Raw genomic sequence first — 14,020 nt, 5'->3', positions numbered from 1 at the left:
GCATAGCTAGAACTATATGGGCCCCATAGCAATATTTTGACGGGGGCCCCCGTTCCAATGCTTCTAGAGAGACAATTCTCTGCAGCAGTTGTTAATTTTATGCCCTATAATAGTGCCCTAGTTAATTTTCTGAACCATAGTAGAGTCTTATTTAATGTTATGCCCCATAGTAGTGCCCCAGGTTCTTTTATGAATCGCAGTAGTGCTTAAGCTCACCCTATGTCACATTTCAGAGCTGCCAGTACACATTATGCCGCACAATGCCCCCAATTCACATTATGATATATAGTGCTCCCCGTTCATATTGTGCCTCATTATAGTGCCGTGGTTCATATTATATAACATTAAAATGCCCTCCAGTTCATTTTATACCACACTACAATGAGAAGGTCCAGGGGCATACCTAGATATATTGCAGACGCCAAGGAAAAAGTTTGAAAGGAACCCTATGTACCACTCTCAGCTTTGAGCCCCATAGCAGCTGCATTGCCTGCACCAATGATAGCTACGCCCTTGCCAATGGCTACTGTTTGGCAAAATGTACCCAATGTGTCATTGTCCGGGATCTTATTGTGACGCCGGGGCCGCGTGCTTTGGCAAGCGGGTGGCTGGTGGACAGTGGGGGTGGAGGGCTGCTGCGCCGGGTCCACCCGCAGCAGTAAGGTGGCTGTGGTGGGTTCGCTCACAGTGGGATAATGCTGCTGCAGCGGATCCGGTCACGCTGGATGCGCTTGCTGGGAGGCCAGGGACGGGAGGCTGTTCATAGCACTGCTGAATGTGTCTGCCATACAGGGAGCCGCCATGTTGGAAACCAAAGTTCTGAACAAATGGTGCAGGCTCCTTGTTGTGTCCAGCCAATCCAGGGAGATCTCTCCTTATAAAAGGGGTTGGTTCATGACAGGGGTGCCAGTGCTTCAGGTTAGGTGTAGGTGCTACAGCTCTATGCTCCCAGGATTACTTTGGTGTCTAGGTTACTCCCTGGCTCTGCTCTGCATTCGTTTACAAGTTACAGCAGTCCTGCCATTCCTAACCTACTGCTGCTTGTGAGAGCGCACCTGGGAACCTCGACCCGGCAAGAGTCTCTGGTCACGGACAGCCCCCGTGCCCTTCAGCCTCATTTTCAAACCACAGTTCACAAGTCCGTAGTCCATTATCTTCAGTATTCCTCAGCAGTGGTGTCAGAAGGCAGGTGCAGGGGGGTGCGACCCACACCCAGGTGTCACCCATGGAAAGGGTGACACCAAGTGCTGGCTCTTCTGCAGTGACAGGAGCTGAGTGCTGCAGTATGATAATCCTCTGCAGCACTCAGCTCCTGTCACAGAAAAGGAGTCGGCACTGCCTAGTCTCCAGGGGGCAGCCAGCATTTCTGAGGAAGCTGGATACACCCCCCCCCCCCCCCCCGGAGTGAAGAAGAGGAGACATGCGAGGCCACACCACCTTTAAATTAGACCACGCCCCCTTTTTGGACGGCCGCGGCTCCAGCGGGGTAAGTGTGGGAAGAGGGTGTGTGTGTGTAGTAATGCAGAGTGCGCACCGGGTGTACCCACACCTGGTGAGGCCTCTGTTCCTCAGCATCGTCTTTCAAGCCACAGTTCACAAGTCCACAGTTCATTATCTTCAGTATTCTTTAGCCATGTCTTTCAAGCTACAGTTCACAAGTCCGCAATTCATTATCTTCAGTATTCTTCAGCCTTGTCTTTCAAGCTACAGTTCACAAGTCCGCAATTTATTATCTTCAGTATTCTTCAGCCTTGTCTTTCAAGCCACAGCTCACAAGTCTGCAGTTCATTATCTTCAGTATTCTTTAGCTTCATCTTTCATGCCACAGTTCACAAGTCCACAGTTCATCTTAAGTATTCTTCTGTTTCACCTTTCTAACCACAATTCAATGATTGCAGTTCATTCTCTTCAGTGCCGCTCAGTCTCTTTTCTCAAGTTACAGCTCACATGTTACAACTCACAACTCCTAGCTCTGCCTACGTCCTCCATTGATCTCCTGTCTCATGAGAAGGAACTATATCCAGCCCTCTCGTCTTCTTCATCCGCAGGCCATCGCTTCCTTGGGCAAATCTCAGTCACTGAATCCTCAATTCTAGCCGAGCGTGACACAATGATCCCTCTCCACTAGCCTCACTGCAGTAGATGCACTAACGCTGAGTCCAGAAGAGAGTGATATAGCTGTCTTTTATCAGAAGCTCTGACCTGACACCCAAACTTTGTTAAATGCTAGTGGTCATTTTGAAGTCGGCATTGCGAGTTGGTGAGAATTTTTTATACCACAACCACATTATATATGCAGTTATAGCTAAATATACCCATTATTAACTTGGAACTTTCGTGGGTTCCTTTCAAAATAATCTTCTCATTCATTTTAATTTAGCTTATTATTAGATATAAAATATATTGCCATTCCCCGTTACACTAGACACTTGCTTTATAGCTATGCAGCAAGCAATGACGCATATAAAGTAGTGAATACCTTAAATGTTTCGTGAGTCACCATTTTTAACTAGTTTGAATAATAAAATCACATTATCCTTTCTCACCACACAGCCTGACATATATAATTGCAGCTAGACTGCTATCTGTAGGAATGTATATTTCTGACCAAATCATCTCATCATCCCTAGTGATACAGTAATTGCTTCTTCACAAAAGACATGATATTACCATCATATAGGCATAGGGTTTTCATGCTGCATCTCTTTAATGTCTCTGTTGTAAGTATAGGATTATATCACTTATATATGAAACTTCTACAGGTATTATATTTCTTTTTCCAATAAATGCTATACATTATGTCCATGAAATATTAATAAGTTACTGATACTAACGGTTCCCTTGGCCCGAGACTTACTAAACTAATTCCTTTACTCACGGTGATTGCAAAAAAAATGATCCTAATACATTGGACCACTAAATCTGTCCCTTCACTAGCTGAGGTTTCCCGAAACTTTGTCAGCTCTTCCTATTCGACAGGAAATCTTTATTCTCTAATCCTGAAAAAAAATCTCACAAAATTTTTAGGGAATGGGAATATTATCTAGACTCACTCCCCCGAGGATAAATTATCTTTAGTCAGACTATTTGAGACCGTCAATTGGGTTGTTATTAGGCCTGACATTTAATCCTTTCCTATTTTCTCTGCTTTGCAAGGCATAGGTGGAATATCCTCCTGCTAAATATTTAACACCTTCTCATAGACCTCCACCTTCAGAGAGTCCCTCCTAGTAAATGTCTAATATGTCCCCCCTTTTTTTAAATTATTTTATATATGTGACTGAGAGAAAAATCTATACCAGACCTGAGTGAATTATACTGTCAATGAAACGTATACCTCATCTAAATACTAAAACATGCTGCATCCTTAACTTCCCTTCTCCCCTCACTCCTTATTACAATAAGCCCTTTTTTCTTTCTCCCCTTTTCCTCCTTTTTATGTCTTCTCTCATCCTTTCTCTTTCTTTGGTCTTCTTACATTGTCTTGTGGCCTCTCTCTAACCTGGAGATATCAACTGACTTGTTGTTGCTCTTTCCTATGTATACTCAGGTTAGCCTATATGTTTATTATACTAATGTCCGTGGTATTAATTGTTGATTTGAGCGATTTCTAGCTCCACGCCGACTCATGATTAATCTGACTTGCCGTTATATTACCTATTGTTTTTGTTAAAATCTCTTTTCAAGATTTATCTTGTACTGGCTTATGCTATGTATGCTCAAGTTATACATCGTTGATCCTTATATTATTAAGATTGGCCTCTCAACATTTGTAACATCTGTATTCTTGTATTATTGACATGTTAAACTCAATAAAATATTTATTTAAAAAAATAAGATACTGATAAAATATATAGGTATTCGATTCACTTTATTTATCAATAATAGGATTTTGATAACCTACCGGTAAATCCTTTTCTCCTAGTCCGTAGAGGATGCTGGGGACGACATCAAGACCATGGGGTATAGACGGGATCCGCAGGAGACATGGGCACTCTAAAGACTTTTCATTGGGTGTGAACTGGCTCCTCCCTCTATGCCCCTCCTCCAGACCTCAGTTGTAGGAACTGTGCCCAGGGAGACTGACATTTCGAGGAAAGGAATTACTTAACTAGTGGTGAGATATCTACCAACTCACACCTTCAACCATGCCGCACACATGGCATTCAACATAACACACGCCAACAGGCATGAACTAATTGCAGCAACATGCTGAAACCAAGATAACACAACTTGTGTAACTGTAATAACTAAACTGCAGGTAAAGTACTGGGACGGGCACCCAGCATCCTCTACGGCAGTGATTTTCAACCTTTTTTCACTCGTGGCATACAGAACAATGGCCCTCATTCCGAGTTGTTCGCTCTGTAATTTTCTTCGCATCGCAGCGATTTTCCGCTAATTGCGCATGCGCAATGTTCGCACTGCGACTGCGCCAAGTAAATTTGCTAAGAAGTTTGGTATTTTACTCACGGCATTACGAGGTTTTTTCTTCGTTCTGGTGATCGTAGTGTGATTGACAGGAAGTGGGTGTTTCTGGGCGGAAACTGGACGTTTTATGGGTGTGTGTGAAAAAAACGCTACAGTTTCTGGGAAAAACGCGGGAGTGGCTGGAGAAACGGGGGAGTGTCTGGGCGAACGCTGGGTGTGTTTGTGACGTCAAACCAGGAACGAAACTGACTGAACTGATCGCAGTGGCAGAGTAAGTATCGAGCTACTCAGAAACTGCAAAGAAATTTCTATTCGCAATTTTGAGAATCTTTCGTTCACAATTTTGCTAAGCTAAGATACACTCCCAGTAAGCGGCGGCTTAGCGTGTGCAATGCTGCTAAAAGCAGCTTGCGAGCGAACAACTCGGAATGAGGGCCCATATTTTAATATTGCCAAGGCACACCATCAGTTCCCCACTGAAAAAAAACAAGCACGCACATTGGCCCTCACAGTAAAAAAAAATCCACACATACATTGGCCTACACAGAAAAAACAATCACATTGCTCCCCACATAAATCATGTTGCTCAATACATAAATCCTATTGCTTCCCACATAAATCAATCACATTGCTCCCCACATAAATCATGTTGCTCACACATAAATCAATCACAATTCTCCCCACATAAATCCTATTGCTCTCCACATGAATTATTCACATTGTTTCCCCCATAAATCCTTATACTCCCCACATAAATCCTATTGTCCCCCACAGGAGAAAAAAATAAATAAATATCAGCCCATACCAGTCAGCTGTCCTCCTTCCTGTCCCTCATTGGCGGGATTGTTCATAGTGGAGTGCTGAGAATACTGAACAGCGGGCGGTCGGGCAGGTGTGGATGTGGGTGGGCAAAGAAAGCTGTGTATGCAGGCAGGAACTGGAAGAAGTGTATGTAGGCGGGTGGGCTGGCTGGGTGATGAGACGCGGCGGCTGTGACCTATGATATCACACCGCCGCATCTTCAAGGCATAGGTCACGGCCGGAGCACGACTGATCCTCTAAGAAGATCCCGGGCTAACAGTTCACTCTGAAGGTGCAGAAAGCTGCTCTGGCTCCGCGGCACACCTTGCAACTGGTCGCGGCACACTAGTGTGCCACGGCACACTGGTTGAAAAAGCCTGCTCTACGGACTAGGAGAAAAGGATTTACCGGTAGGTTATCAAAATCCTATTTTCTCATACGTCCTAGAGGATGCTGGGGACGACATCAAGACCATGGGGTCTATACCAAAGCTCCAGTACGGGCGGGAGAGTGCGGATGACCCTGCAGCACCGATTGACCAAACTTTAGGTCCTCATCGGCCAAGGTGTCAAACTTGTAGAATTTAGCAAATGTGTTTGACCCTGACCAAGTAGCTGCTCGGCAAAGTTGTAATGCCGAGACCCCCCGGGCAGCTGCCCAGGATGAGCCCACCTTCCTAGTGGAGTGGGCCTTTACCGACGTCGGTAACGGCAATCCAGACGTAGTATGAGCTTGCTGGATCGTATTTCTAATCCAACGTGCGATAGTCTGCTTGGAAGCAGGACAGCCAATCTTGTTGTGATTATACAGGGCAAACAGAGCCTCTGTTTTCCGTATACGAGCTGTTCTAGCAACATAGATTTTCAAAGCTCTAACCACACCTAGAGACTTTGAATCAGTGAATGTGTCAGTAACTACTGGCACTACAATAGGTTGGTTTATGTTAAAAGCAGAAACCACCTTTGGAAGAAAATGTTGGCGAGTTCGCAACTCTGCCCTATCTTCATGGAAAATCAGGTAAGGGCTCTTGTGAGACAAGGCCCCCAATTCCGACACCCGCCTAGCGGATGCCAATGCCAAAAGCATCACCACTTTCCAAGTGAGAAACTTCAACTCTATCTTTTGTAGAGGCTCAAACCAATCCGATTGAAGGAACTGCAAGACCACGATAAGGTCCCATGGTGCCACTGGAGGCACGAATGGAGGCTGGATGTGCAGAACCCCTTTCACAAAGGTCTGAACCTCTGGAAGAGAGGCCAATTGTTTTTGGAAAAACACTGACATGGCCGAAATCTGGACCTTGATTGATCCCAATCGTAGGTCCGTCTCCACACCATCCTGCAAAAAATGGAGAAAACTTAACTCTTCCGTAGGAGCTTTCTTGGATTCACACCAAGACACATATTTTCTCCAAATACGGTGGTAATGTTTTGACGTTACTCCCTTTCTGGCCTGAATAAGGGTGGGGATGACCTCCTTAGGAATACCCTTCCAGGCTAGGATACAGCACCCAACAGCCATGCCGTCAAATGTAGCCGCGGTAAGTCTTGGTACACACACGGCCCCTGCTGCAGCAGGTCCTCCTGAGGAGGAAGAGGCCAAGGATCTGCTATGAGTAACTGCTGAAGATCTGGGTACCAAGCCCTTCTTGGCCAGTCTGGGGCAATGAAGATTGCTCGAACCCTTGTCTTTCTTATGATCCTGAGTACTTTTGGGATCAGCAGAAGTGGAGGGAAAACATGCACTGACGGAAACACCCACTGGGTCACCAGTGCATCCACTGCTACTGCTTGAGGGTCTCTTGACCTGGAACAGTATCTCTGTAGCTTCTTGTTGAGATGAGATGCAATCATGTCTATTTGAGTAACTCCCCAAAGACTTGTCACCTCTGTGAAGACTTCTTGGTGGAGGCCCCACTCTCCTGGATGGAGACCGTGTCTGCTGAGGAAGTCTGCTTCCCAGTTGTCTACTCCTGGAATGAATATTGCCGATAGAGCTTGTAGATGTTTTTCTAACCAGCGGAGGATTTTTGTCGCCTCTGCCATTGCCGCTCTGCTTTTCGTTCCGCCCTGCCTGTTTATGTACGCGACTGCTGTTACATTGTCCGCCTGGATCTGCACGGGACGGTCTTGAAGAAGATGTACTGCTTGTTGAAGGCCATTGTAAATGGCTCTTAGGTCCTGAATTTTTTCGTGAAGGCAGGCTTCCTGTTGTGACCAACGTCCCTGGAAGTTTTCTCCCTGAGAGACTGCTCCCCAGCCTCGGAGACTTGCATCCATGGTTACTAGGACCCAGTCCTGAATCCCGAACCTGCGTCCCTCTAGCAGGTGAGAGCTGTGCAACCACCACAGGAGCGAAATCCTGGTTTTTGACGACAGGATTATCTTTCTGTGCATGTGTAGGTGTAACCCCGACCACTTGTCCAACAGGTCCCACTGGAATACTCTGGCATGGAACCTGCCAAACTGTATGGCCTCGTAGGCCGCCACCATCTTCCCCAACAACCGAATGCACTGATGGATCGACACACTTGATGGTTTCAATATCTGTTTTACCATTTTCTGGATTTCCAGAGCCTTTTCCAGCGGAAGAAATACTCTCTGAACTTCTGTGTCCAGAATCATCCCGAGGAAAGACAACCTTGTCGTCGGTTCCAACTGTGACTTTGGGTAATTTATGATCCACCCGTGTTGTTGGAGTATTGACAGGGAGAGGGATATGTTTTGTAATAACTGCTCCCTGGATCTCGCCTTTATCAGGAGGTCATCCAGATAAGGGATTATATTGACTCCTTTCTGACGAAGGAGGACCATCATCTCCGCCATCACCTTGGTGAATACCTTCGGCGCCTTGGAGAGACCGAAAGGTAACGTCTGGAATTGGTAATGGCAATCCTGAATCGCGATTCTCAGATAAGCCTCGTGAGGAGGATAAATGGGAACATGCAGGTAAGCATCCTTTATGTCCACCGACACTAAGTAGTCCCCCTCCTCCAGACTGGCAATCACCGCCCGAAGTGATTCCATCTTGAACTTGAACCTTTTCAGGAAGAATTTCAGATCTTTTAGATTTAGGATCGGTCTGACCGAGCCGTCCGGCTCCGGAACAACAAAGAGGCTTGAATAAAAACCCCGGCTTTGTTGTGACAACGGTACCAGGACTATAACCTGGTCTTGACATAATTTCTGGATTGCCGCTGTTACTGCTTCTCTCTCTGGCGGAGAAGCTGGCAAGGTCGATTTGAAAAATCGGCATGGGGAACGTCTTGAAACTCTAGTTTGTATCCCTGGGAAACTATTTGCAACACCCAGGGATCCAGGCCAGACAGAATCCAATCCTGGCTGAAGAGTTTGAGACGTGCCACCACCCGGGAGTTCCAGCGTCATGCTGGGGATTTGGCAGAATTAGGGGTAGACTTCTGCTCTTGGGAACCTGGAGCTGGTGTGGGCTTCTTTCCCATTCCCCTACGTGCAAAGAAGGGGGAACCTCTCGCCTTTTTGTATTTATTGGGCCGAAAGGACTGCATTTGCGAGTGATAGGTCTTTTTTGCCGGTGCAGGCGCAGAGGGCAAAAATGTTGACTTACCTGCGGTAGCCACCGAGACTAACACATCCAGGCCATCGCCAAATAAGGCCTCACCTTTTTATGGGAGAGCCTCCATGTTTCTTTTGGAATCTGCATCCGCGTTCCACTGGCGAATCTATAACGCCCGCCTAGCCGATACTACCATGGTAGCGGCTTGTGAACTCAAGAGTCCAATATCCCTCATTGCTTCCAGCATGTAGGCGGCAGCGTCCTTGATATTCCCTAACTTAAGGAGTATCTCATCTTTATCAAGCGTGTCAATTTCTGATGACACGCTTTCTGACCATTTTTCAATAGCGCGACTCACCCATGCGCAGGCAATAGTGGGCCTGAGCAGTGTACCATTGGTAACATAAATGGATTTCAATGTCGTTTCCATTTTGCGGTCTGCCGTCTCTTTAAGAGAAGCCGAGTCAGGAGCAGGGAGAATTACCTTCTTTGTCAACCTGGAAAGTGCACTGTCTAACACAGGGGGTGACTCCCATTTTTTCCTGTCTTCAACCGGGAAAGGATAAGCTATGTGAATCCTTTTGGGAATACAAATTTTTTTTATCAGGATTCACCCACATCCCTTCAAACAGAGCACTTAGTTTGTGTGAAGGAGGGAACGTGACTTTGGATTTCTTTTCCTTACATAAATAAGCTTTCTCCTGAGGTACAGGAGTGCTTTCTGTAACCTCCAACACGTCCTTTATAGCCACAATCCTATATTGTATACTTTTTGCCAATTTATGATCTATCTCTCTGAATTCACTATTGTCGACACAAGAATCAGAATCCGTGTCGGTATCAGTGTTTACAGCATTTGCAAATGTTTGCTTATGTGACACAGAGGGGCCGCCTGCATAAGGAATAACAGCATCCTGAAAAATCACATCTTCCACAGTTTTTCTCCAGCATGCAGCCTTAGATTCAGACTTATCCAATCTACGGTTAATCAGATGCATACTGTCACGTAGCTCTTTCACCCATGCAGGCTCTTGGTGTGCCGGTAACGCCACCACATTACAACTCTGTGTCCCTAAAATGGCTTCCTCCGGGGAGGAACTCCCTGCCTCAGACATGCCTCACACGTGTACACCACACTCACAGGACTTATTTTGGGGACAGACCCACAGTAAAATCTGTCAGAGGGACACAGGATAGGAGCAGCCAGTTCACAAACCCAGCGCCAGTATTGCCTGTGAACACAGTATGTCCACAACCCAAAAGCGCTTTTAAATAGTAATATACACTATCAAATGCACCACAATCGCTTTGTGCCCCCCTTTATAGCACCCTGTACTTGTCAGAAGTGGAGGAGAGGACCAGCGTGTTCTCTGCAGCCTGAGGAGAGAGAGAAAATGGCGCTGAGTAGTGTGCTGGTTGCCTGAGGAAGAAGCTCCGCTCCCACAATGGCGCATCCTTACACTCAGTATATTGACTTATTATTTATACTGGCGGGGATACGGCTGTGCCAGCGGCATCTTATGCCCCCTTTTAGCCAGTTTGAGGTATTTTTCCTGCTGCCCAGGGCGCCCCCTCCCTGCGCCCTGCACCCTGCAGTGCCTGTGTGTGTGGGCAGCAATGGCGCGCTGCGCTCCCGCCAGCCGCGCCGCAACTTAGCCGTCACTTACTTGATTGAAGATCATTCTTCTCATACTCACCTGTCTTCTGACTTCTGGCTCTGTGAGGGGGGTGACGGCGTGCTGTGGGAGTGAGCATCTAGACATGGCTAGCGTTCAGTTCCCTTCAGGAGCTAATGGTGTCCTGTCAGCCAGAAGCAGAGCCATGAAACTCTGAGGAAGTTGGGTCTGCTTCTGCCCCCTCAGTCCCACGAAGCAGGGAGTCTGATGCCAGCAGATCTCCCTGAAAATAAAAAACCTAACATAAGTCTTTTCAGAGAAACTCAGTAGAGCTCCTCAGAGTGCATCCAGTCGACCTGGGCACATTTCTAAAACTGAGGTCTGGAGGACGGGCATAGAGGGAGGAGCCAGTTCACACCCAATGAAAAGTCTTTAGAGTGCCCATGTCTCCTGCGGATCCCGTCTATACCCCATGGTCTTGATGTCGTCCCCAGCATCCTCTAGGATTATTATTTTTTATACTAAGAAACACCAATATAGGTGTGGAGTTTGTGTGTTCTCATAGTATGTGCATGGGTTTAGATGATCAGAATCCTGACGCTCGCAATACCGATGGATGCCCAAGGTTAGTATTAGGGTTAGATTTAAGGTTAGGGTTAGGCACTAGGGGAAAGGTTAGGGCTAGGCTGCGGGAGGGGATGGTTAGGGTTAGGCTGTGCGAGGGCATGGTTACGGTTAAAATACTCACTGGGATCCAGCGGCATTCTGAGCATCGGGATTCCAACCATCGGGGTTTCATACCCAACCCCCTCCTGGTATTCTGCTCACAATCCCAAAACATATTAGCAAGTTAATAGACTTACAGCAACAAAAAAAGATCTGTGTGTGTGTGTATCTGTATCTGTCGCCATTTGGCAAGGATTGTAAGATCCACTGGTGTAGGGACTGTTGTGAATGACAAAATATTCTCTGTAATGTGCTGTGTAATATATATGCACTATATAAATGTTAGTAATAATAATAATAATAATAATAATAATAATAATTTCCCCCACTTTATTAATTCCAATTAACAGTGATTTCTCCTTATCATGCCACAACCATGGAAAAGCTGCTTGTATTATAAGCTATCTAGCTGCAGTCTGTCACAATATAGTAACATTTGGTTATTAACACTCATTTTCTAGTGTGCATATGTTTAAACAAATGGAAAATGTTGTGTAACAGTAACCATATTGTTTTAATCTTATTAAACATAAAACAAATCAATCGTTTATAATTTTCTCTTGGTCTTGTTGGAACGTAAGAGGATTAATGATTCAGTAAACGATTCGCAGCAGTAAGTGCTGGTACAGGGTCTGAAAGATGTCAGCACAATGAAATACTGCTGGGAGAAGCACTGATCTCCCCATGAAGCAATCTACCTGTGTATTAATCTACTGACACAAGTGCACCACTGCAGTCACTCCTACTGTAATTGTGTCAGTTATGTAAAATGGCATTCTGGTATGCTGTACATATCTCAGTACGTCTGAACACACACACACACACACACACGAGCATATTTGACTACCTGACCCTCTCCATGAGGGGGAAAATGCTCTGTTCCTGGACTTTCCTGGTAATGTATGATTGCCATCACCTGTGGTGACCTAGTTAATTGATAAGAAATGTGTTTCACCACAGGTGATGGCAATCATACATTACCAGGAAAGTCCAGGAACAGAGCATTTTCTCCCTCATGGAGAGGTTCAGGTAGGCAAGTATGTACAAGAGGTAACAGACCACAGTGCAACCGTGTTTACATAAAAGTATCATTTTAGCGCTAATGTGTTGGTCATCTTAATATATTAATACTGATCGACACACACACCTTGTAAATACAAGTCTATTATCCAGAGTAGGTGTTATCCACTAGTATATAGTTAATACAAGTTAGAATACATAAGGCATAGAATACATAAGGCAAAGTGGGTAAAAGAATAATGAAGGCATACTAAATATTCCCCATGCATCTTGGTGTAGTTCTGTTCTAGAGCTGCAATGGTAATGTGTAAACAACTTCTTACAGTATTTCCTATGACAATCCTTAAAAAAAAAGGCTTGAAAACAAACAACACTTACTGTCAAATATCATGAGGCGATGACAAGCCCTGTAAACTGCTCCAAAGCTAGGCTTCTTCAGTCATTGAAACATTTCTCAGCATAAGGAACAATTTTGACTCTATGACTGGGACCGAGATGAATAATGCATAGCATCAGACAAACTTCCTGTGATCAACTGATAAAAATGGCTAGTAGGTGTAACCATGGCAACAGAGTCCCTTTAGCGCCATTGCTTCTGTGTCTCTCCCCTTACAAGGAGAAAATCACCGCCCCACTTCAGATAAACTTATTTAGGATTTTAAATTGAAGAGGCTCTGTATAAATGTCATTCAAGCTTCATTACTACTCATTGTTTTGTTTCAGTTACCATGCAAAAATTCCTTTATATACTTTAGTTTGCAAATATGGGGGTATATTTACTAAAGGTCGAATTCAGATCGATCTTATTCGATGTTGGACTTCCAGGCTTAAATCACACATTTGCTAACATTTAAAAATGAATTAAAATCATAATCTGCAAGTAAATGTGTGTTTTAACCCTGGAATCCCAACATCGAATAAGATCTATCTGAAATCAACCAAAATTGCCTCCATGATGAATAACTCCATCTTATAGGTAGTTATATCTATTTGCAGCTGAAATAATTTAGTTATTAATTCCCTACCTGCTTAGCTGACACTTATCTTTTCTTTGAAGGGTCTTGCAGAAACACACAAGATATATTATGCTGTACAAGTGGAGAGCTCAGCATCAGTGAATTCAATTGCAATTAAATACGTGCTTATATTATAATTGCTTGTCAATGTACAACCTACCTTAGTGCAACGGTGATCTTTCAGTAATCAACCCCCAAAGGAAAATGCAAGTATATACTTATAGACTTCTTTGCTTGCTTAAAATAAATATTTTTGATTGCCAGAGTTATTTTGTGAATAATAAATTGCAAAATCAATTCCAGTACTCACCTACAGAATATTGTTAACCTTTTTCCAGTCCTCTGCCAAATAGTGGGATAGTGTAGTGGGTTCTTCCAGGTAAAGAACTCACAGCACTTCATCTGTCGATAAAGATTATGAAGGAACATTAGTTCCAGTACTGTAATGTGATGATGTAAAACCTCCCCTGATTCTGAGTGATGCAGTTTATTATTAACATGCATTACCTGCTAATTTAAGAAAAATGAAAAGGTTTTTTTGTCATTGAATATTTTGTGTGTTCTTTATCTGCCCCCTCACATTTCATTAGCATAGAAATTACTTGTCTGCAGGTCTGTGGAAGGTGAGCAGAAAAACACATTCAATCTTTACCTTTCCTACTGTAGCACTTTCATTTTTCCAAAAGCCTCCTGTGCTATTATTGTGATCTGACAGAAGTGGGAGAATAATTATAACATCTGTTTGTTTTCCTAGGGAACAGTCATCCAATTGGTTGCCCGCAGGCTTTGTATGGTCACTATGGGGTTTTAATCTAGACCCAACACTAGCGATGACTCAGACTAGTCATTAGCTAAAATCAATGATAATAATGTACA

The 14,020-nt window shown here is 44.5% G+C and overlaps 1 protein-coding gene across 3 annotated transcripts in view; it reads right to left on the bottom strand.

Moving 5' to 3' along the window:
- The window catches only part of PHACTR1 (phosphatase and actin regulator 1), an 806,703-nt gene extending 793,157 nt beyond the window's left edge, over positions 1–13,546 (bottom strand). The window contains exon 1 of one of the 3 annotated variants that reach the window (XM_063923183.1): positions 13,455–13,546. The gene's annotated coding sequence lies outside the window, so the exon portion shown is untranslated. Of the gene's footprint in view, positions 1–12,506; positions 12,626–13,454 lie in introns of those variants that run through there. The other 2 variants (XM_063923185.1, XM_063923182.1) reach the window with 2 other exon arrangements.
- Between the last annotated feature and the right edge of the window lie 474 nt (positions 13,547–14,020).

Source organism: Pseudophryne corroboree, chromosome 5, assembly GCF_028390025.1.
Source record: "Pseudophryne corroboree isolate aPseCor3 chromosome 5, aPseCor3.hap2, whole genome shotgun sequence".
In the NCBI taxonomy this organism is placed as follows: domain Eukaryota; kingdom Metazoa; phylum Chordata; class Amphibia; order Anura; family Myobatrachidae; genus Pseudophryne; species Pseudophryne corroboree.
Note: the sequence above shows the minus strand (reverse complement) of the source record. Positions and strands in the feature narration are given on the sequence as shown.